This window comes from Peromyscus californicus, unplaced genomic scaffold (genome assembly GCF_007827085.1).
Source record: "Peromyscus californicus insignis strain IS unplaced genomic scaffold, ASM782708v3 Scaffold_6__1_contigs__length_162567912, whole genome shotgun sequence".
Taxonomy (NCBI): domain Eukaryota; kingdom Metazoa; phylum Chordata; class Mammalia; order Rodentia; family Cricetidae; genus Peromyscus; species Peromyscus californicus.
In genome coordinates, this window is record NW_026294584.1 from 147605654 (window position 1) to 147627630 (window position 21977).

Here is a 21977-nt window from a genome sequence, read left to right on the forward strand (position 1 = left end):
GCTTAAAGTTTATACAATTAATGATCATTTATCTTGTAATGGATCCAAAATCCGCATCTCGACTCAGGTCAACCTTCTGGATCCAGGCCTTTGTGAACTACTGATTCAGCTGGATCCATGCGTTTCTTTTGTCCCTTCTTCTGCCTCAGGAACAGACTGACAAGCCAGAGACCCAAGTGTCACACAGGACTCCTCCTTGTCCCTCATTCTTCCCATCTAATTAGTAATTGATTGCCATTGATTCTAATTCCCAAGTATTTCTATATGCACCCCTTCTTTCTATTCTCTTTGCTATTACAACATTTGCTCAGGTCTGGAATAACAGTTATTTAAAGTGGCTGAACAGTTCAGAACCCACTGATGTCATTTTTCCACTTGACTGCAAAGCATCTCTTAACATGCAAATGTGGTTGTGCCAATCACCTGATTTTAATCCTTCATAGTTCCCTTCATGTTATCCAGGATAAAGTTCAAAGCTCTAAACACATCTACCACTGCCTTTTGTCCCCACGTCCACTGAACCTATGTCTTAACTTTCTTTCTATGGCCGTGGTAAACAGCACCTTGCGGAGGAAAGACTCTATTTGGCTTATATATGTCAGGTCCATCACTGAGGGGAGTCAGGTAAGGAATCTGGAGACAGGAAGTGAAGCAGAGACCATGGAGGGATGCTGTTTACTGGCTTGCGCTCCATAGCTTGCTCAACCTGCTTTCTTACTTCTCAGGTCCATCCACCCAAAGGTGGCACTGCCCACAGCGGTCTAGGCTTTTCCACATCAATCATTAATCAAGAATAGGCCCTGCAAACTTGCCTGCAGGCCAATGAGATGGAGGCATTTCTCAGTTGAGGACCCCTCTTCCCAGTGACCTTAGCTCATATCAAGTTCATATAATCCCAGAACATGGAGGCAGGAAGATGAGAAGTTCAAGGTCACTGTTAGCTACCTTGTGGTGGTATTGTGTTCCCCAAAATATTGTGCACGCTAATAAACTTATCTGGGGTCAGAGAACAGAACAGCCACAATATTAAACATAGAGGATAGGCAGTGGTAGCACACACCTTTAATCCTAGCATTTCAGAGGCAGAGATCTACCTGGATCTCTGTGTGTTCAAGGATACAGCCAAGTGTGGTGACTCAGCCTTTAATCCCAGAGAGTGAGCCTTTAATCCCAGGGAGTGATGGCAGAAAGCAGAAAGGTATATAAGGCGTGAGGACCAGAAACTAGAAGCTTTTAGCTGGTTAAGCTTTCAGGCTTTCGAGAAGCAGTTCAGCTGAGATTCATTTGGATAAGGACTCAGGCTTCCAGTCTGAGGAAACAGGATCAGCTGGGGAACTGGCGAGGTGAGGTAGCTGTGTCTTGTTCTGCTTCTCTGATCTTCCAACATTCACCCCAATAACTGGTCTCAGGTTTGATTTTATTAATAAGAACTTTTAAGATTCCTGCTACACTACCTACTGAATGTGAACCTGGCTCGGACTACAGGAGACTGTCTAAAATAAAAAAAAAATAGTTTCTGAGCAAAGAGTCACAGAATTGAAATTTGTGTTCTGGGAGGATGAATTTGGCAGAGGACAGAATGGGCTCCTCTGGAAGAGAAGAAATTGTGGAGATAGCACGGATTGCTGCAAGAGCTGAGGGGAGAGGTTCAAAAGAGAACAACGGATAAAGCAGGTGGGATGGGGATACCGGGGTTAATACCGAAGGTGTGATTGAGACACTGTGTGATTCAGCAAGGTTTCAGGGAGAGCGGGCTCGAGAGATGCTCAGAGGTCAGGAGCCCCGGCTGCTCTTCCAGGGGGTCTGGTTCACTTCCCAGCACCCACATGGAGGCTCACAATCCTCTCTAACTCCAGTTTCAGGGGATCTGAGTCCTCTTCAGGCCTCTGTGGGCACTGTACCCATGTGGTGCACAGTCATGAACGCAGGCAAAAACTCAAACACATAAAAAAAATAAATTGATCAATGGTAGTAGAAAACTAGCTGGGCATTTAGAGATGGCCATGTTTTGTAAATAAATTTCCCCCACAATGTCATGCAGTTGGGGTCTTGGCTGCTAGCTGATGGATGGGCATTGGGTAGTGACTGGATCCTAAGGGCTCTGACCTATCAATGTATTTGTCCCTTGATAGATTCACAGTATGACGGAACTATTGGAAAATGGTGACATGCAGGTGGTGGACCGAGTTTCGGGACGTGCATCCATGGGAGTGTGTGCTGCATATAACCTGTCCTGACCCTGCTAACACCTCTGTGATTCCTGTCCACCCTGAGGTGAGCTGCTTCTTTGCTCTCCCACATGCTACTCCCATGATGGTCAGGCATGCCTCAAGCCAACAACTCACTGTGAACTAACACCCTGAAGCTCTGAGTCCAAACTAGATGCTCCTCCTTCAAAACAGCCTTGAAGGTGGTTGCCATGGTGAGGAAAGCTAGCTAGCAGCATTGGGATCGGGTCTGAAAATGTTCTGCGGTGACTGTGACAGATTCTTTTCCAAAGTGGTCCTGTAGGTTATTGAAGATGTCTTGTTCTAGGAGGCTGGGTATCGCCATGTTTTAACTCAGGCAAGGCAAGGTTTTAAGGACTCATGTGTCATTTTGGGCTATCTTTTCTTCTGTCATGTGTGTATATGTATGTGTGTATGATTGTGTGTGTGTGTGTGTGTGTGTGTGTGTGTGTGTGTGTGTGTGTATGGAAGGGTACAGACATGCTACAACATACCTAGGGAGAGCACCTCTGATGTTGGTCCTTGTTTGAGACAGGGTCTGATGGTGGCAAACCCCAGGGTAGCTGGCCTTCAAGCCTCCAGAGACTCTCCTGTCCCTATGTCCCATCTCTCCATAGGAGCCCTGAGATTACAAATGTATGCTACTTTGTCTGACTCTATCCGGGCCTTTGGGATTCGAACTCAGGTTCTCATATTTGCATGGCAAACTCATGGAGTCTACTCCCCATCCAGGGTCATCTTTCTTGAGAACCATTTTCCTTCTATCTGTTGGAATTCAGTTGTGTTGTTGCCGGTTTTAACTTTCTCAAATCAGCATGACATTTTCTGTTTATGTTACTTGTAACTCACACCCTACACTCATGGGCATGGAGGGGTGATGGGAGGACAGGACATGGATCTGGGACACACTTGGACTTTTAATTTTGTATCCCATGAAGCTTGTTTCAAATATCTAATCTGCTTAAATTTGCTTCTCAGAAACATTGCCTTTTACTGAATTTTCCTTTTCAACGGTTTTTAACATCTGGTTTTGTTTTAAAAATAGTTTAAAAGCATCCTTTGCTTTTGTCCAAATTTCTTAGTCCTCCCCACCCTAGTGGAGACTTCTTTGGGGCAATTTACTTTGACGCTGAATCTCTCTGAGCAGTCTTCTCATCAGCGAGAGACCTAGGATGATGTCTACACACCTGACACAGAGATCAGTCAAAAGCTGTGGTGAGAAAGCTCACGTGATCCCAGGGGGGATGAAGAAACATGAACTGAGAGGCGATCTCCCCTTTATATTCTGAATCAGTCTCATTATAGTCTGAATTAGAACACTGTCTTCAGTATTGGTCACCGCTGTTCAAAGGGAGATGAAGAAATTGGAGTGACTGGAGAAACAAGAAACAGCGATGATTAAAGGGCTGGAAAAATAGGTTCCAGGATAAAAGATAAAAAAGGGCTGTGGCTGTCTCCAGGAGGGAAGAGTGAAGTGAAACGTGACTCTGACAGGGTTTTATGGGGGAATGGTTGCCACGACGAGAGAAGATGGAAGCCCTTGATGGAGGAAGACTGATGGATGAATTTAAGAGACAACGCTCTCTCCAAGGTGGTTTAGGTTGGAGCCAACCTTCTACCTGCCCTGGCAGCCATCACTAATTAACCACAGCAATTTCTCCCGTAGAGTTTGAGCCACCCCTCCCCCAACCCTTCATAATGAACTCTGTAAATCTCTATGAAGACGGTGAAGCTTTTACTTAGGAAGAAACCCATTTTCAACCCCAGCTTTAGACTTTCCACTCAGAGATGTAGATTGTACCAGATGATTTCTCAAAGCTTCTTTGAGCACTGTGGTTCTGCTAAGTCCCTGGGTTAAATGAATTTCAAGAGAAACAGACTTCATTTGTGGATGATAATGACCCTTGGAGCAAACCAGGACATCTTTGGAATGTACCAAGTGAAGGAATTGAAGACTGGGCTGCTATTTTCACATATAAAGTTTAGTTGACTCTTCAAATAGATTCACCACAGGTAGTCTAGAAAGTACCATTCATGATGCCGAGCTGACTGAACAAACCAAGTTGGAAGTGAGGGGAAGAAAATCATAGTAGAGAAGGATTTCTTTTTTCTTTTTCTTTTTCTTTTTTTTTGGAGCTGAGGATCGAACCCAGGGCCTTGTGCTTGCTAGGCAAGCGCTCTACCACTGAGCTAAATCCCCAACCTAAGTATTGTGTACATTATGACTTTTATTTTTTTTTTCTGAGACAGGGTTTCTCTGTGTAGTTTTGCGCCTTTCCTGGATCTCGCTCTGTAGACCAGGCTGGCCTTGAACTCACAAAGATCTGCCTGCCTCTGTCTCCCGAGTGCTGGGGTTAAAGGTGTGCGCCACCACCGCCTGGCGAGAAGGATTTCTACCAGACCACTTGTGAATGCACAGTTTGACCCCGAAGAGGAAAACTGAGCTCTCGATGGATCCTAAAAGCTAATTGGCTCGGGAAGTTCTTTGAGATCCCGCTTTGCCTACAGCTCTTTATGAGCTGGTATGAGAAACCCGGATGAGCAGTGGTTTTTCTGGCACGGGCTTCTCAAAGGTAGACAATGAAAAATGGCTGTTCTGGAAGCTGAAGGGCAGAAATCAACACTAGCTGATACTTTGAGGCGAGTTGTGACAAGCCTTCAGTGAGAAGGATAGATATTGTTTTACCAACCCGGCTACTGAACCTTAGTTGTCTCTAAGTCCCCTTCCCCCTCTTGGGTCTAAGGTGTAGTCTTCTTTATATATATTCAAACATGGGGGGACATCTACGAGACCAATTCAAAAGGTCATTTTACCTGGTGCTAGTTGCATATTTCTTTTTGACCATTCAGTTTATTTAAATTTTCTAATGATTCCAAATGCAACTGGTTGTGTTGAAGGGCAGCATTTGGGTCATAAGATAGATGTAAATGACAAAAAAGAACTGTTTTAAAAACACCTCTCACCCACCCAAACCTTAAGAATCAGCTAAGTCTAACGGGTGGAATTTGTCATTGCTATTTAGCTCACAAACACACATTTCAGAGCCATCAAATTTGAAAGCTAAAATTAAAAAAAAAATAAAACCATGTTTTTCCCTAGTGAGGTTAAGCAACCATCCCCACCATTTTAGAAACAAGTTCACCATGTCTTGCTATTATATGGCTTTTCCTAGGGTGAGTAAATGAACATCCCAGACTCAGGACCAATGGCACTGCAAAGAAACTTCCATCCAAGCCTAGCTTGGTGAACCTGAGTTTACTGGGGTTACTCACAGGAGCACGAGGCAGCTGTACCACCAATAAGTGATGACTCAGGACAGATACACCACTGGAGATGCCTGCACAACTTGCAGGCAGTTCCTCCGAAGAGCCCCCTCTTCCTGAAAATAGTTTACTACTGATAGATGCACTGTTGCGAAGGGGCCCATGTATGTCTTTCAAGTTGTGAGCTTTCCGAGTCCTGTGAACCTCCCGCCTCGCTCCCATCTCAATCTAGAGAAGCATCTATTCGACATCTCTCACATCAGGTGGCTTTATGTATTGAAGATTCATACCTGGAAAATAGTAATTTTAAAAAGGCTTCAAAGCATTATGCTTGTTTTTCATCATTGTGACAAATGAGACCTGAGAGAAACAACTTTAAAAGTACAAAGGTTTAGTATGACTCATAAACTCAGAGTTATCAATCCATGTTTAGCTGGCTCCGTTGGCATGATGTGGGGCAGAACATCATGGTAGGGGGAACAGGTGACAGAGAGGTTCTCACCTCTTAGCTGCCAAGAAGCATAAACACAAGGGCCTGGGGACAAGATGTATCCTTCAAAGAGACAGCCCTCAGTGAGCTACTTCCTCCAAGTAGGCCCTAGCTTCTGGTCATTCGCACCACTATGAATTCATCAATGGATGCACTCACGATCCAGTGGCCTCCCAAAGAGCACCTCCAGCTTGGAAATCAAGCCTTCAACACAAGTCCTTTGGGGGACGTTTCCTGTCCAAACTATAAATGCTTTTGGCTGTTCTCATGGTAGCTTCTGGCCTTTGATGCTAGTTGATTTTCCTTATTGATACTCCATCCCTTTCTTAAAAGAACACAATTGTTTCCTGAAAGACGCTGCTAGGACATCCTTTGCTTTATAGTTGCAGCTCATATCACACATGCATATGACACTTACCTGAACCAGCTGTATGGAACCTTCTAGAACAAACTCTCAATAGCCAAGTTTGCAGAAAGAATGCACCAATCATAGCTCTCTGTCTTTTAGGGCATTAACGTTACTGAAGAAGGAATGAGCCTCTCTTCTCTCCCGTTCCACTGCCCTTTTGACTGGAGGGTCACGTGTCCAACCTAAAAAGGGAACTCAGAAGAGGGCATTCCATCCTATTAGGTGTAGCAATTATTATGGAGTGGGGTGCAACCCCGATAGCCTTTCAGACTTAATGGTTTTAAGGTAAAGAAATGATGTCTTAGGGAGGGGTCTATGACTTAAGGTCAGACAAGAAACGGTCCTCATGGGGCTGGGACTGTAACCACAGTAGAGTGATTGCCTAGCATGCATGATGGACTAGGTTAAACTCTTAGTCCTTAAAAAAATTCTTGAGATAAGATTTAATCAGCAGCAAGCAGCAAGTGTACCTCTTTTGATTGCAAGCACTCTGGGGTTTGGTTCTATGATGTTTTTCGTCTTTGTTTTCTCAGAATCTATCATCTATCTCATGTCTTGGTCTGTCTTACAGATTGAGTCAACATTCATTGAACAAATGAAATGAATAAAATGATCAAAGAATCTCGGTTTCAGATGAAAGAGAAATTGGCTGACATTGAAATATCAGGAGTCTAGGGAAACTGTGAGGGCAGTTCTTGGCAGGGGGCGCCTTTGTTACATTATGGGTTTGTTAGGGCTTATTGACGAAGTTCCATGTGAGCCAAGGAGACTCATGATTGGAACTGGACTGTCAACAGCTCTGGGATGTGTTCTGCCAGGAGACAGCACCGACTGGCTGCTGCAGGCTCCCATCCTTCCTGATGATGGCGGAGACTTTCGCTTCCACCTCTGCCCTTCTGACTAGCGTCTCTATTTTCGTGGATGGTCAGAATTTCTTCTGGTCCCTGCAGGGCAATCCTGGCATTGCTACAAGCATGCATGGTATTGGCAAGTGGTTTTTCATAGCATATATGTTTATGGCACCACCTACCAAGGTGACCCAAGGGCTAAAGTGTGAGAAGGATCTGAGGTCCCACCACCGAGACTTCATCATAGCCTGATCAGAGTAATGCTGAGGAGCCACAGCTAGAAGCTCTTCCCATTTTTCTTTCTCCTTTCTGATTTCTTTTCAACCAGAGGTAAGTAAGCATGAAGGATGCTCATCAGGGTTTCGTCAATAACATGTGTTGTGCAATAAGAAAAATGATGCGTGGCCCGCCATCTTCCAGGTTCCTCCTTTTAGCTTCTGTCGTGGACAAACTGTGAGGTGGGGACTCAGCAGCTGCTTACTGGGGGACCCTGCAAGGCCATGAGATGAAAGGCAACCTTTAGGAACACAGCCCTTCAACCCTGGTGACAAGTCAGGCTAGCTTGCTCCTCTCTCCTGTGTCTGGTTCCCAGCCTGTCATTTCAGGAGCTGACACTAGATGTCAGGGAAAGACTTGGTGTAGCCGGCAGCCGGCCTCTCCCCATTTCAGGCTGCAGGTGGGATCTGAGTTGACAACTGGCAGATTTCCAGCTGAGGCTCTGCAGTTTCCAGGGTTGCCAGGGCTCTCCTGCCAAGACGCCTCTACCTGCTCAGGCCTGTTAGACATGCTCTGGAGGTTGCTGAAGCCCATTTACAAAATGAGGTAGATCAAGGTCGTTTCATAAAAATAGATTTTGTGGGAGAAGAGGGATAAAGTCATCAATGTACACTTTCAATTTCATTATGAAAGATATTCAGTTTTACTTCAAGAAAAGGACAGATGATCTAACATGGCCATGTTCCTATAGACTATTTTATTAGTGAATTAAGAAACAGGCAAACCAGTTAAATTATTTAAGTCTCATATAATCATTCTTTCATTTAAAAAATGACATATTTATTTTCAATAATACTAAGTAAAAAAAAATCACAATCCTATTGGGAACAACTCAGATTTGATCTGCTTTTGTTCTGTTGCAAGATTTCCAGGCTTGTGGCCTCTTAGCAGGCTTTCTTGTGTAGAAAATCATGTGTTTTTCCATTGAGTTGGTACATTCATTCAAACCCCTCCCTCCCTTACTCTGTCATCTATTTAGTGAAGTTATTTTAAGGTTGAAATGTATTAATATTTTCAAACTTTTTGAAATAGCAGTGGTACCTAATTCATGCTCCTTGGGTGCATTTCTGAGTAAATCAACATGTAAATCAACAGACCTCTGAACCAGCCTTCTTGACGGCTCTCCATATTTTTATTCCTGTCTGAGCTTCAATCCCTCTGCTTCTGTCTCCCCCTTCCTTCCTTCCATTTCCTTCTTTTTCAGAAAGAAAGCATCATCCCAAATCAGGTTGAGTTTCAGGGAAGGTCGGATGGAGCCTGAAGAGGGTCTTTTCTCATAGGGCCCATTTCCCCCTCAAGTCAATATGTTCTCAATCATCCTTAGGAAATACTGAGGCTTCTATCCGCCCAATGTCAAAAATAGCACTCTTCTTGGTAGGAGGACCCTGTGGTGAGGAAGGCCCACCCAGACACGTGGAGCAGGCCTGCCTGCAAAAGTCCTCTTGGTGATTCTGGAAGCCATTATGTCATCACCCAAAATAGCAGTATTAATACCACATGGGTGTGCCCTTCATTTACTGTTGAGCTGGATGCCACACAAGGCAAATATGACCTGGAAAGGAAAGGAGAGTCTCTGCAGGCTCACAATGGGTGCTGGAAAACTGCCCCAAACCCTGAACTGCGAGCTGTGACAATTGCTCCCTGTCACCAGGGAGCAGTCTAGACAACCTCATCCTCTGGGAACTTTCAGGTAAAAATTGGTGTGAGCAAAGATAGTTTCAAAACCAATTCAGATCAAGATTCCTCAGAGGGTGTGAAATAGAGTGAATTGTTTATACTATTGACTTTATTGACTGTTGGCCAGGCTGCTGACTTACTTACGAAACACTCACATGACACAGGGCAAATAGAAGGCTAGGCATCAACCTAAGAGTTTTGTGAGAACCAGTCCACTTCATCCTTAAGAGGACTCTATTAAGTAGGTTCCAGTATTAGTCTTGTGTTACAGATAAGTAAGTTGAGGCACAAAGAGGGGCAGTAGTTTGCCCAAGGGTCCCCAGGGCTGGGATCCTGGGGAGCTTATTTTATTTGCCTTTCCCCCCCTCCCCAACCTAATCTCCCACCTAGGAGCCCAGGCTTTTTCTTTTTCCCCAGAAGAGAGCACTGTGTTGTTTAACAGCTTGTGAACTGATCCCCTCCCTACTTTTCTTGGTCTCATGTAGTCTTAATGACCTTGAACAACTTCCACCTCCTGAGTGCTGGGATTGCAAGGATGTGCCACCATCACTGGTTATGTGGTGCTGAGGACCAGACCCAGAGCTTTGGGTATGCTAGGCAAACACTCTGTCAACCGAGCCACAGCTAAAGGTTCCTAGGGCCTCCACCTTATTCTCAAGAAACAGTGGTAATGGGTTCCTATGCCGGTGGGAGAGTAAAAGGAGATAGGAGAATAAGATTCCGTATTTGTGTGTGTGTGTGTGTGTGTGTGTGTGTGTGTGTGTGTGTGTGTGTGTGTGTGGTGTTTGCATGGGACTATGCACATACAGAGGCCAGAGCAGCAGGGCTTTGGATGTCTTCCTCTATGGCTCTCTGCCATATTGCCTTGACACAAGGTGTCTTGTTGAAGCAGGAAGTCATCATTTTGGCTAGGCTGGCTAGACAATGAACTCTTGAGATCCTCCTGTCTCTGTCACTCAGTGCTAGGTTGTAGGCACATATGACACTAGGAGCTGGGGGTTTGAATGCAGGCCCTCAAGCTTGCACAGAAGTGCTCTTACCCATCAACCCATTCTCACTCCCTGTGGAAGTCTGTGTCCCAGATCATCACCACAGAATCTCCACTCTTGGGGACAACATGCTGAGTAGCTTCTCTATGGCCAGCCTCTGTGACCAATGGATGTCACTGTAGTGTCAGAACATGACATCTGAGTTTAGGCCACAAAGACACTGTACCTTCTTCCATCATTGGTTTCCCACTCTGAGGAAAGCCAGTTACCATGTTATGAGGAGCCATAGAAACCTAGGAAGACTCCAAAGATGGTTGAAGACCCCACCACAGTAATCACCAACAATTGGATCACGTGGCAGTCATGACCCTCTAACCTAGTCAGGCCTTCAGAGGACAGCAATCTTTGCTGACATCTTGACCAAGACCTCGTAAGATAGGACAGAATCTCCCAGCCAAGAACTTCTGGATTCCTCACCCAGAAAAGTATATGAGATCATAAGTATTTAACATCATTTTACCCTGCTAGGTTTGGGGCTCTTTGTTACACAGCAATAGCTGACTCATATACTTCAACTATTTTTTTCTCTGATAGGTTAAACCAGACTCTTGTCTCCTGTTACAAGCACAAGTGTCATGAACAGAGCTTGTCCTAGGAACCCCTCTCTCATAGCTGTCCTACCCTCCTCTCTGCTCTTAGCTTACAGTATGTCGGCCTCCTCCAATCTCCCCAGGCACACTGCCCACCAGGTGTTGTTGGGTGTGACAACCACTGTGTCTCTCTTCAAAGACTGTTCTCTCAACAGTCCACGTGGTTGGCAAAGTACTTTTATGACAGACCCTGGGGCTTCCCTTCACACCACTGGGCATGAGTCTGGGCCTAGGCTGAGTTTGTTATCTGTTAAAACACGCACCAGAGTCCTCATTCTATCTACAAGGCCTGTTAGGATTTGGATGTAAAGTGTCTCCCACAGGCTCATGTGTTGAACACTCGGTCCCAGCTGGTGGGGTTGTTTTGAAAGGTGTGGAAACTGGGAGGTGAGGCCTCCTCAGTGGAGGATGTAGGTCGCTGGGGGTTGAGTACTGAAGTTAATAGCACTGCTCCACCCCCCTGTCCCCCCCCCCCCCCCCCCCGCCCCTTTCTGGTCTTCTGGATATGAGCAAGCAGGCTCACATCTGGCTGCCACAGCTGGATGCCCCTTCTGCCACTACACCTGCCATGAAGCCCAATTCTCCCTCCCGTAAGTGGCTTTTTTCAGGTGTGTGGTTGCAATCACACACACACACACACACATACACACACACACACACACACACACACACACACACACACACTCACACAAAATAACCAAGACAAGGACCTGTCCCTGCTGGCCTCTTCAAGTCACCTCATACCAGTCATTCCCACGTGACTGTCATCACACCCAGGCCTTTCCGTTCCACGAGAATGTCAAGAGCTCTGTGTGCCTGGGCCTTTGCCTGAGGTATCCTTACAGCCCCAAACCCTCTTTCCCCAAGGCTTCACTTGATTGGTTCATCTCAGCATTTAGGTGTCCACTTAGTTCCTGGGAGGGGCTTCTCTTTACCACATGGTAAAATGAAGTCCTGTCCCATCACCATTTCTGTGTTAGCTACCACCTTAACATCTTCATGACAGCCACCGGTACCCGAGTGGTCTTCACTGGTCCCCAATTGACCTTTGGTTCTCTGCTCCTCATCTTGGTTTTCTTTCCTGTTGCTGTGATAAAATCCCTCACCAAGCCACTTTTGAATGCAATGACACAAAAGTAACCAATACAAGGACCTGTTCCACGAGGGAGAAAAGTCTACTGCTGGCTCACAGAGTTCGGGAACAGTCCACAGCAGCAGGGGCGGAGCAAGGGCAGCGGAAGCCTGAGGCAGCTGCTCATCACATCCACAGTCAAGAAGCACGCAGCCCACAGATGCTGGCTGCGGCTCGGCTTTTCTCCATTTACACAGTGCAGGAGCTAAACTAGGGAATGTTGTCACCCAGAGTGGGCAGTTCTTCCCACCCCAATTAGTGAAATAGAGACAGTTCCCCAAGGTATGCCCAGAGGTCCGTCTCCCGGGAAATTCCAGGTTCTGTCAACTTGACAGTTAGTACTCACCGCCACACCCCCACTGCCTGCCAAGTCACAAGCATGTTCTTGTGTATTGAAGGGTGTTTGGTATAAGATAGCCACTTTAAGTAACGAACTTCTCAGACTTGGCCTTGTTAGCGAGAAAACGAGACTGTAGAGTCACATGCACGATTCACGTGCAGAACAGAAACAAGAGACGATGCTCAATAAACGACCTTTTCCAACGTTCTCTCACTGTGCGAACTCATTTCCTAAAATTGTAAGAATTCCAGGCCTCTAGCTGTGGCTTCTTGTCATGATCACCATGTGTGGCCACAGGTCACCCGACCTGTGTGCTGTTCTGAGTCTTGAGGACACCTTTAAGCCCGCTTGCTTTTTTTTTTTTTTTTTTGTCTCTATGGAAGTTGTTAGTGCAACTCTGCCCCCTGGTGGCCACATCATTTTCTTTTTCCTTTTTTGAGACTGGGTCTCCTATCGTGGAGGTTGGCCTTTGACCCACCTGTTTCTGCCTCCCTAGTGCTGGGATTATAGGCATGCACCATCATACCAAGTTTACTTCAGAAATGACGTGTTGTGGAAAATGTTACTGAAGGATACGTGTGTTGATGGCTATTTACAAGTAATTTCAAAGTGGGAGGCGCCAGCCTCAAGTTTGGATAAAGGTTTAAGACCACAAAAATTATGGTCTCTATATCTGTTCAATCCTGAAATGTGTCCCTTTTATGACCTCTAGGTTGGTCCTAGTAGGGTCCTGACAACTTCTCTGAATTAGTTTTCTCTTGTCTGGGGAAAAAAACCAAACCAAACCAACCAAACAACACCAAACCGCTTCTAATTGATTTCTACACTACACCTCCCCCAACTCCAAGTAGACAGTCTTTTTTCCAAAGGTCATGTTTTTCTTGGGTCCCTATCCTGCTCAAAAGCATCCATGAGCTCCCAGGGATGTGGACAATAAAGCCACACTCCTTGACCTGCCATCCCAGATTCCTCGAAGCCCAGGTTCAACCTCCTTTCCGGTTTCAACATCTTCTACTTCCCCCTCCCTCCCCATCTTCCTGCAGTGATGTGTGAGCCCTGCTGACCACTCCTGGGGAACAAGCCTGCACTCCCTTGGAGCCCTGCTGCTCTCTCGGTGTCCTTTCTACCTGAAATACTCTTCTGCTCTCACCAGGCAGCCAAGTCGCACAGGACTCAAAGGCAGCTCACAAGCCCCGACTTCCACACACTGCCTCCTGGTACCACCACACTGCAGACTGTGCCGCAGACCATTGTTCATGCATTCACCACCACAGTTCAGTGGGCTTTCATTTATTTTAACAGTGGTGTGTATATAGCAAGTCATTAATATTTGCTAAAGGAGTAAATGCCCAGGATGGAGTTTTTGTTTTGGGGTTGAACTGAGAAATGAAAGGCCACACACAGTGATACTCAGACAGAAACTTTGACATTGGAACCACCTTGAAGACTCAAGGAGTTGTAATTACTCCATAGTAGAAATATTACCTACCCCAGAATTCTGTGGTTATTGGCTTCCTTAGGGTTGTGATGGCATATTGATTTCTGAAACTCTTTGTTTATATTGAGAGAATGAAGGGGAAGAAGTTGAGATGCCAGCTTATGTCTTCTGGAAGTGCCGACATTAAAGACAAGGTGCAAAACCTGTATTATTAGAATATGAAGGAACATGTTTGAGAAATTATGCTCCTGCAAAATGTTCGGTTGCACAATTTTTCTTGAATTTTCTGTCTCTTTGGTTTGTCTCTCAAGAGAGCTGCATATTACAAGTGGCTGAGATGAACAGTGATGTAACCCTTAGTGAATTTTGAGACCTAGGAGTCAGTAATTTCTAAAGCACACAGCAGGGACAGAACAGCCAGAGAGATTCAGCCACTACATACATTAATTCTTCCCCCTACCCCGAGGTACCTTCTTATATCTCTGATAAAGACACAGATGGAAAGACCTTGAATGTTCATGGATTGGCTGACTTAATGCTGGAAAAATGGCTAGGATATTAAAAGTAATCTACAGATTCAGTGTGATCCTCACAAAAATCCCAACAACATTCTTCACAGAACCAAAAGAAAAACAATTAAAAATTCTTTTTGAGGCTGCAGGGAGTGGAGAGATATCTCAGTGGTTGAAAGCATGTACTGCTCTCTAATAGAACCCAAGTTTGCATTCCCAGAACCCATATATAGGGTAGCTCACAGCCACCTGTAACTTCAGCTCCAGGGGGATCAGATACTTCTGACATAATTAAAAATATTTTTTAAAAAAATAAAGTGAAAAGACTTAAAAATTATTTGTCTATGTGTATTTGCGAGGGTATGTGCGTGTGAGTGACTGTGGAGGTCAGGGCTGTGAGACTTTCCTGAAGTTCCGTTAGTTATAGGCAGTTGTGAGCAGTCAGCCGTGGCTACTGGGAACAAAACTCAGGTCCATTGTGAGTATAGGTTCTCAACCACTGAGACAGCCATCTTCCCAGCTCCTAGAAATTCTTAATCTTTCTTTTGACTCAGTTTTATCTGCTGAAATTTGGAATAATATCTGATTTCCAATATTATCAACAAGTTAGGTCTTCAGTAAATGCCAATGAACTCATACCCCCAAAGTTAAATATTCTTCAGAAAAATGCTAATTAACTTAGGCATTATATTTTCGAAGTACATTTTTGGATCTGTCTTTGCGTCTGTGCCTAAGACAAGCCTCACAGAGCTCATGGCTTCTGCTGCTCTTCTTGGCCACTGGGGAAAATATTTTTGCCTGACTTGGAAGACAAGCTTCTCCATCTTTGTCTGATCCCCTTCCTAGTTAGAACACAGCAGTGACAGCTAGCTCCAGAATATCTGCAGAGGCAGGACCCCAACCCAATTTCAACTGGAGATCCAACCATTGTGGAGATTGGTGGCAGTCTGTGACAGACATTAAGCCACTGAGCCTGCCTTTGGTTCCTATGTCCATCTCTTCATGAGGAGATAGGTTTTTGTCATAGACATGCTCTATCCCAAAAGGGGGCCAATAGAAGGAGAGAGCTAATGTGAATCAGTAATCAGGAAATACCACAAAGGAAACACTTAGTTCCCTGGTTTAGTGCAATATATACCTAATATCCCAGTGTAGAGTAATTGAGATTTGATAGATTTGGGGCAAGTTTCTACACTTTATGGGAGTTCCAAATAAACTTAGACTAATTTTGAACTTAGATATTTTGAAGATCAATTAACTGGGCATCTCCTTGACTGTCCATAATGCCTTTTTGTTTGTCTTGGTTGGCCGGTGACCTTGCAAGTCATGTTTGGCTTAAGGCTTTTGGTTGTTTTAAGGTCTCTGAATAGAACTTGGCATTCTCAAGACTATCACGAGGAAAAAGGGCTCCTGAATCAATCCTGGGTCACATGATTTGTGCCTATGTGGATTTGTAGGAAAATTATTCCAAAAGTTCTGGGTACTACCCAAGAAGACAGTAGAGTGTTGACATCAGGCTTCTGTCAAACATATGCTCCCTGGTATGACTGTAACAGTGTAGATGACCACCCATGAGAATAAAATACAGCCCATGCCTGCAGCTCTGCATGTATGCTATGGAAAGCACTTCATGTGTCAATATATTCCTGTCACAAACTGTCTTAGTTAGCTTTGACTGTCGACTTGATACAGTCTAAAGGTATCTGAGAAGAGAATCTCAGCTGAAGGATTGTCTAGACCAGTTTGGCCTGTGGACATTTCTTTGGGGCTTTGCCTTGATTGTTAATTGATATAGGATGGCCCTGCCCACTGTGGGCAGCACCATTCCCTGGACAGGTGGTTCTGGACTGTATTATAAAGTAGCTAAGCATGAGCCTAAGGGAAATCCAGGAAGCAGTGTGCTTCCATGATTTCTGGTTCATGTTTGAGTTCCTACCCAAATTCTCTCAATGACAGACTGAGTGCAAACCACACAAATCCTTTCCTCCCTGAAGTTGCCTTTGGTCAAAGTATTTTATCAGAGCATCAGAAAGAAAACTAGAGAGCATTGTGGTGGTGCTGCCTTTAATCCCTGAACTCAGGAGGCAGAGGAAAGCCATCAGAACAAGGTATGGCACTTAGAGACAGGCTCTCCAGTGACCTACCTCCTCCAGCTCGACCCCACCTCCTCAAGTTTCTACAGCCTTCCAGAATAATGCTATTGGCTGTGAAGGAAGTCTTCAACACACCACCTGTGAGAGATATTTCATGGTCAACCTGCAATTGAGTCCAGTTCAACAGTTTGCATACTTGTCTTTCAAGTGCAGAGGAAGGATTGACCACTAGGGCAGTTCAGGTGAGCTTTGAAGTGCAGATCGACTGGGACACACATAGTGGATAAGGCTGTGCAGCAAGGATTGATGTCCTCTGCTCTGAAAGCGAGTGATGTCTCCCATAATATAGACGCAGTTATGGCCATGTATATTCAACAGTGAATGCCTCCTGTCCCTGCTCTGAGGAGATAATGGCTAATGCTATTCTGCCTGATGTGTGAAATGTGGAGGGTCAAGAAAACACTCGAGGCTTAGAGCAACAGGTTGTGAGACACAGCCAATCTCAGGCGATTCTAAGTGCCAGAGCATATGCTCTGCAAACGGGATTTGGAACCGGCAAAGACATTCTTGATGGTGAGTTAATTTTTATGTGAGACGGAACTTGCAACAGTGAGTGTGATGGAGGGGTGGAGAGGAGAGGAGGGAGGCAGGGGAGGGGAAAGATGACGGAAAAAAATGAAGAATGAACAACGGTAGGAAGAGATAAGGATGAAAGCAATATGGAGCAGAAATGGGATGGAAATGAAGGAATGAGTGCTGATAACTAGAAATACATGGCAAATATAAATGTGGCGGGCGAGGGGGACGAGGACAGTGAACAGGAGGATAGAAGACAAGGTGGATGAATAATGAAGGAGGCAGAGAAAAAGGGAGAAAACACTTGAAGGAATAGTCAGGAGACCAGATGTGCATTTGGAATTTCAATGGATTATATGTCTTCCAAGTTTTATGCCTTACAAGGTGTTCTCCGATGACAGTCTAATTCTCAATTAAGATATGCTAATAAGGCTGACCATATACCATAGACTCGCCAGGCCCGATAAGCAGCTCATTTTCTTTGTGGGGTTGGGGGAAGGCAGTTATCTTGTCTTTCCACACCTAAGTTTCTCATTGGCATTCCTCTTCCAAAGGCACAAAGTGACCACGCGGCACTCTAACAGAAACTGGCCTCAGCCCGGCACGCCTTCCTCTTTGCAAATTGCTCATATAAATTTCATATTTCCCCGACTGCTTTTAGTTGACTTGATCAAAAGTCGTCTTTACATTACATTCTTTCTATTAGTGGAGAAAAATTGATTTTGTGTTGGCCTGTTTATCTGTGGATACATTTCATGATCTCTCCGTGTGCAAAGGACCTTAGGAGGCTACATGCGTAGCTTAGAGTAGCCTTGAGAGAAAGAGAGGGCTTGTGGCAGAGTCAGCTTGCTGGCCATAAAGTAAGAGAAGAATCTGAGTGAAGATCTGGATTGTACTTCCAGGGACATCAAAGAGAACATGGGAGATGGTGGGCAAACCTGGCACACTGGTGACTGTTCTGGACTTCTAAGCACAGTGAAAGGCCATGCATGGGTGACCAGTCTGCACAGGAGCTGGGACCCTCCTTTTTCACATGACAATTTTCCCATGAGGGTCTCTGTCCCACAGTTCTGCAGCAATCTGGGTTCTTCCTAATGGCTTCTGGATATCCCTAGGAACTGTTCATATTCTTCCAATGTCCTTGCCATGTGCTGGCTGCAGGACTCTGCCAGGTCTCTTCTGCTGGGCTCTTCTTTACCTCATTTTCACACCAAGATTTCTGATCCATTCCAGCTCCATGTGCTCTAGCTGATTAGGTTAAGTAGACTCTTTTTGCCTCTGGGACAGATACATCAAAGGAGTAATTTTTAAAGGGGAGAAAAACGTAATTTGACTCACGATTTCACAACATTCAGCCTGATGTTAGCAGGATCAAGTGTGCAGACTCAGAGACAAGAGAGACTATCATGGCACAGAGGCATGCAGGAGAGCTTCTCCCCTCACACTGGCTAGGATTAGAGAGCAGAAATGGCCTGGATAAGACCCTCTTCAAAGGTCCATTCCCAAGCACCTACTTCCTCCAACCAGGCTTTTCATCTCCTACCACCTCCCAAACAGCGCCACCAGCTGGGGACCAAGCCTTCGCCACCTGAGCCCATGGGAGACATTTCAGATTCAAAGGATTACACAGATCCTCTCTTTGTTCCCCACTTCAGTGGAAACATACAGCTAGAGAGTAGTGGTTGGCCAGATGAGCTTTGCAGTTCAAGATTCTGACGGTTTCCACCTGTACCAGGCTCCGACTGTTTCCAGCTGTAGCAGGCTCTGTACTAACTGTGCCAGGCTTCGACTGTTTCTAGCTCTATCAGGCTCTGTACTAGCTATATCAGGCTCTGACTGTGTCCAGTTGTATGGTGTTAGACAGCTTATTTGATGTCTCTGTCCTTCAGTTTCTCCAGGATAAGGCTGCTAATAATAGTTCTCTCCCTGAGTTGCTGTGAGGCTTGAATAAGTTATCAGTATAGAAGGAACTTAGGAGAACACCTGGGACGTGTGCAAGCCTCAATAAATGCTAGTTATTAGATGTAGTTTGCAGTGCTTAAGATTTGCTAATGAAGCCTTGAGGTCAGCAGAAAACTATAGTTTTGGGAAGAAACAATCAGACTGAATCGCAGACACCGTTACTGCTAGAATCTGTGAGATGTTCGCTGGTACAGTCTCCCTTGGGGTGTGTGTTTTCTTAGCTAGCAGTCCCTGTCATCTTCATGGAGCCCCTTTCTACTTCTCACACTGCAACTACAGCTCCTGAGTCAAGGCAGCCAAAATTTGATGCGTGACAAGACATTCTTTGACCCGAGGATGACATTTCTCCATTTTGCTCTTTAGAAGCCTAAAGTCTTCATGTCCTCCACCCATATTGGCTTTCTCTTATTGCAACAAAGCATCTGACAAGCCAGTCTAAGAGAGGGGAGCTTTATTTTGGCTCATGGCTTTAGAGGTTTCCAATCCACAGTGAGTCAGCTCTGCACCTTTATGCCTGCATGAGCTGAACATCATGGTAGGAAGCATGCAGCAGAGAAATATTGCCCAGGTTAGGTAGCAACAAAGAGCAAGGGAGGGAGGGACCAGGGACAAAATATCCCCTTCAAGGACATGCCCACAAGGATCTCATTCTTCCAGCCTCCTAAAATTCCCCCACATCCTTAAATGTCTACAATTTCCCAATAGTCCCATAAGCTACGATTATCCCATTCATGAAGTCAGAGCCCTCACAACTGGGTCAGAGCCTCAAAGGCTCTATGAAATGGGAACTCTGGAGGCTGGAGGCACATGCCATGAAAACTAGTCATGGGCTCTGGGGCTGAGATCACATTGGGCACCACTTGAAACGAGATCCAAAAGGGTGCATATATGAATATGTACCAATTTATTAATGGGTGCTATGGGGAAAACAGACTCACGGATATAGGACAAGGCAGATCTATTTGCAGAGTCCTTCCATTTTGCCTGGGGTGAATGGAACCAGCATTCAGGTCTCTGACCACCACAAGAGAGCAAGCATGTGTCTTCTCCTTAGTTTTAAGCAGTCATGTACCCAGAGAAAATCACGCCTCTATCAGGCCAGAAACCCCAAAGTCATTGGCAGAGCGAATTCTCACAAAAGCCCCACCTGTTGCTCTCAGGACCAAAGCCTTTGTGACAAGAGTTGTTGGGGACATTTCAGAGTAAACTCTAGCTCTGACTTGGTATGTGTATACAGTCTCAGCCCCATTCAGAGTAAACTCTAGCTCTGACTTGGTATGTGTATACAGTCTCAGCCCCGTTCAAATGTTTCCCAGACAATGGTCTTCCAGAGAGGGAATTCTCATGGCATTCCTGGGAAGAGAGCAAAAATGCAGGGAGTGGGGAGCTTCCATCATCCTAAGATCCTTTCAAATACTGAAAATATTAAAATAATTTTGACTGAGGTAAGCTTGTTTGGGGGGTTCTTGGGATGTACTTGTTTGGTGCTGTTGATGGTTAGTCATCTTGAAGAAACTGGCTTTCAAAACAAGATCTGGCTGCTGAGTAAAGAGATAGCTGAGCCTTGGTGGCTGTGACTTCGAACATGGCTCCTTGGCAACATCTAAGGAAATGATGCTCATCTACTCATCTATATGCATCCCTTGATTCCAAAACACATCGTTTTCGTGGTCTCACTTTCCTGGTGTTATTTTCACCATTGTGCAGAAACGATTTTCTTGAGAACTGTCAGTGTTCTGGAATTTGCTCTGTCAGGTGGTGTTCTTGTCATCTAGGTCCTCATTTCCAGATTTTCAGAACATTCAGCATGGCTTGTGCCCGTTCTCTGTTGAGTGCTTTGTCCTTCTGATGTCCCCGTGTCCTTTGGACCTTTCAGTCTTCAATGTTTCATCACCTTTTCTTCCTCCCTCTAAATGTTTTCATGGCCCAAGGCTTTGCCTTTGACATTTTCCCTTGCATTTGCCACACTCTCTCCTTTGATAACCACCCTTCATGGACGTTTCACGTACAACTTGTCAGAAAATGAATTCTAAATTCTTTTTTTTTTTTTTTTTTTTTTTTTTTTTTTTTGGTTTTTCGAGACAGGGTTTCTCTGTGTAGCTTTGCGCCTTTCCTGGAACTCGCTTTGGAGACCAGGCTGGCCTCGAACTCACAGAGATCCGCCTGGCTCTGCCTCCCGAGTGCTGGGATTAAAGGCGTGCGCCACCACCGCCCGGCGAATTCTAAATTCTTATCTCTAGCGTTGACATTTCCCTCGTGTATTCTCACTCTCCCAGCTGTCTTTGCACCTTTCCATTTAGATATTTAGCAGAAATCTTACTTTCAAAGTCATCTTTAGAATTATGGGCATTTTTTGATATCTATTATTATTGTGAACTAATGGTACCAGAGTCCTATCTTCACACAAATTTAAAACTTCCAACCTAATGCTTTCCAGTGTGCAAAACCATGATCCACTGTAAGGAAATATACATTTGTATTATAGCTTGTCTATGTTTACATATGCCTATACGTAAATGAAACAAAAAATTTCAACATAGTATTAACCTTTTGTTGTGGCTTGGATATGAAATGTCCCCCATGGGCTCCTTTGAACACTTGGTCCCCTTGCTGGTGCTGTCTTGGAGGTTGTAGAAGATTGGGTTGTAGGACTTGGCTAGAGGAGATGGGTCTCTGTGGGATGGATCTGTGGTTTATATTCCCACGCTGCCTCTTCTACTCTCTCGGTTCTATTTTACCCAGATGTGACTATGCAGCCTTGTGCTTCTGCTGCCACAGCCAGAAGTCTCTCCCACCACTGTGTCTTCCCACCATGATGGACTGCACCCTTGAACTGTGAGCCAATCCCCTCCCCTCCCCCTTCAGTTGTTTCTTATAAGGTATTCAGTCACAGCAACAAGAAAACTAACACACCCCTACTATGGGCGTTAAGCTGTATTTTATTCTAATCCATTTTATTTCACTAAAGAATGGATTGCGATCGTTTAGTTGATTTCATTATCCACTAAGGATATCTGAACTGCAGTTTCCAAACACCGCTTTTCAATAACCTTTGATTCATCATTCCCTTGCAACCTCCAGATCTGATCAGTC

At 45.0% G+C, this 21977-nt stretch overlaps 1 non-coding gene across 1 annotated transcript; it reads right to left on the reverse strand.

Moving 5' to 3' along the window:
* Window positions 1–4357: 4357 nt before the first annotated feature.
* Window positions 4358–4430, reverse strand: Trnaa-agc (transfer RNA alanine (anticodon AGC)). Its single transcript has one exon. It is a non-coding gene; the product is annotated as a tRNA-Ala (tRNA).
* Between the last annotated feature and the right edge of the window lie 17547 nt (window positions 4431–21977).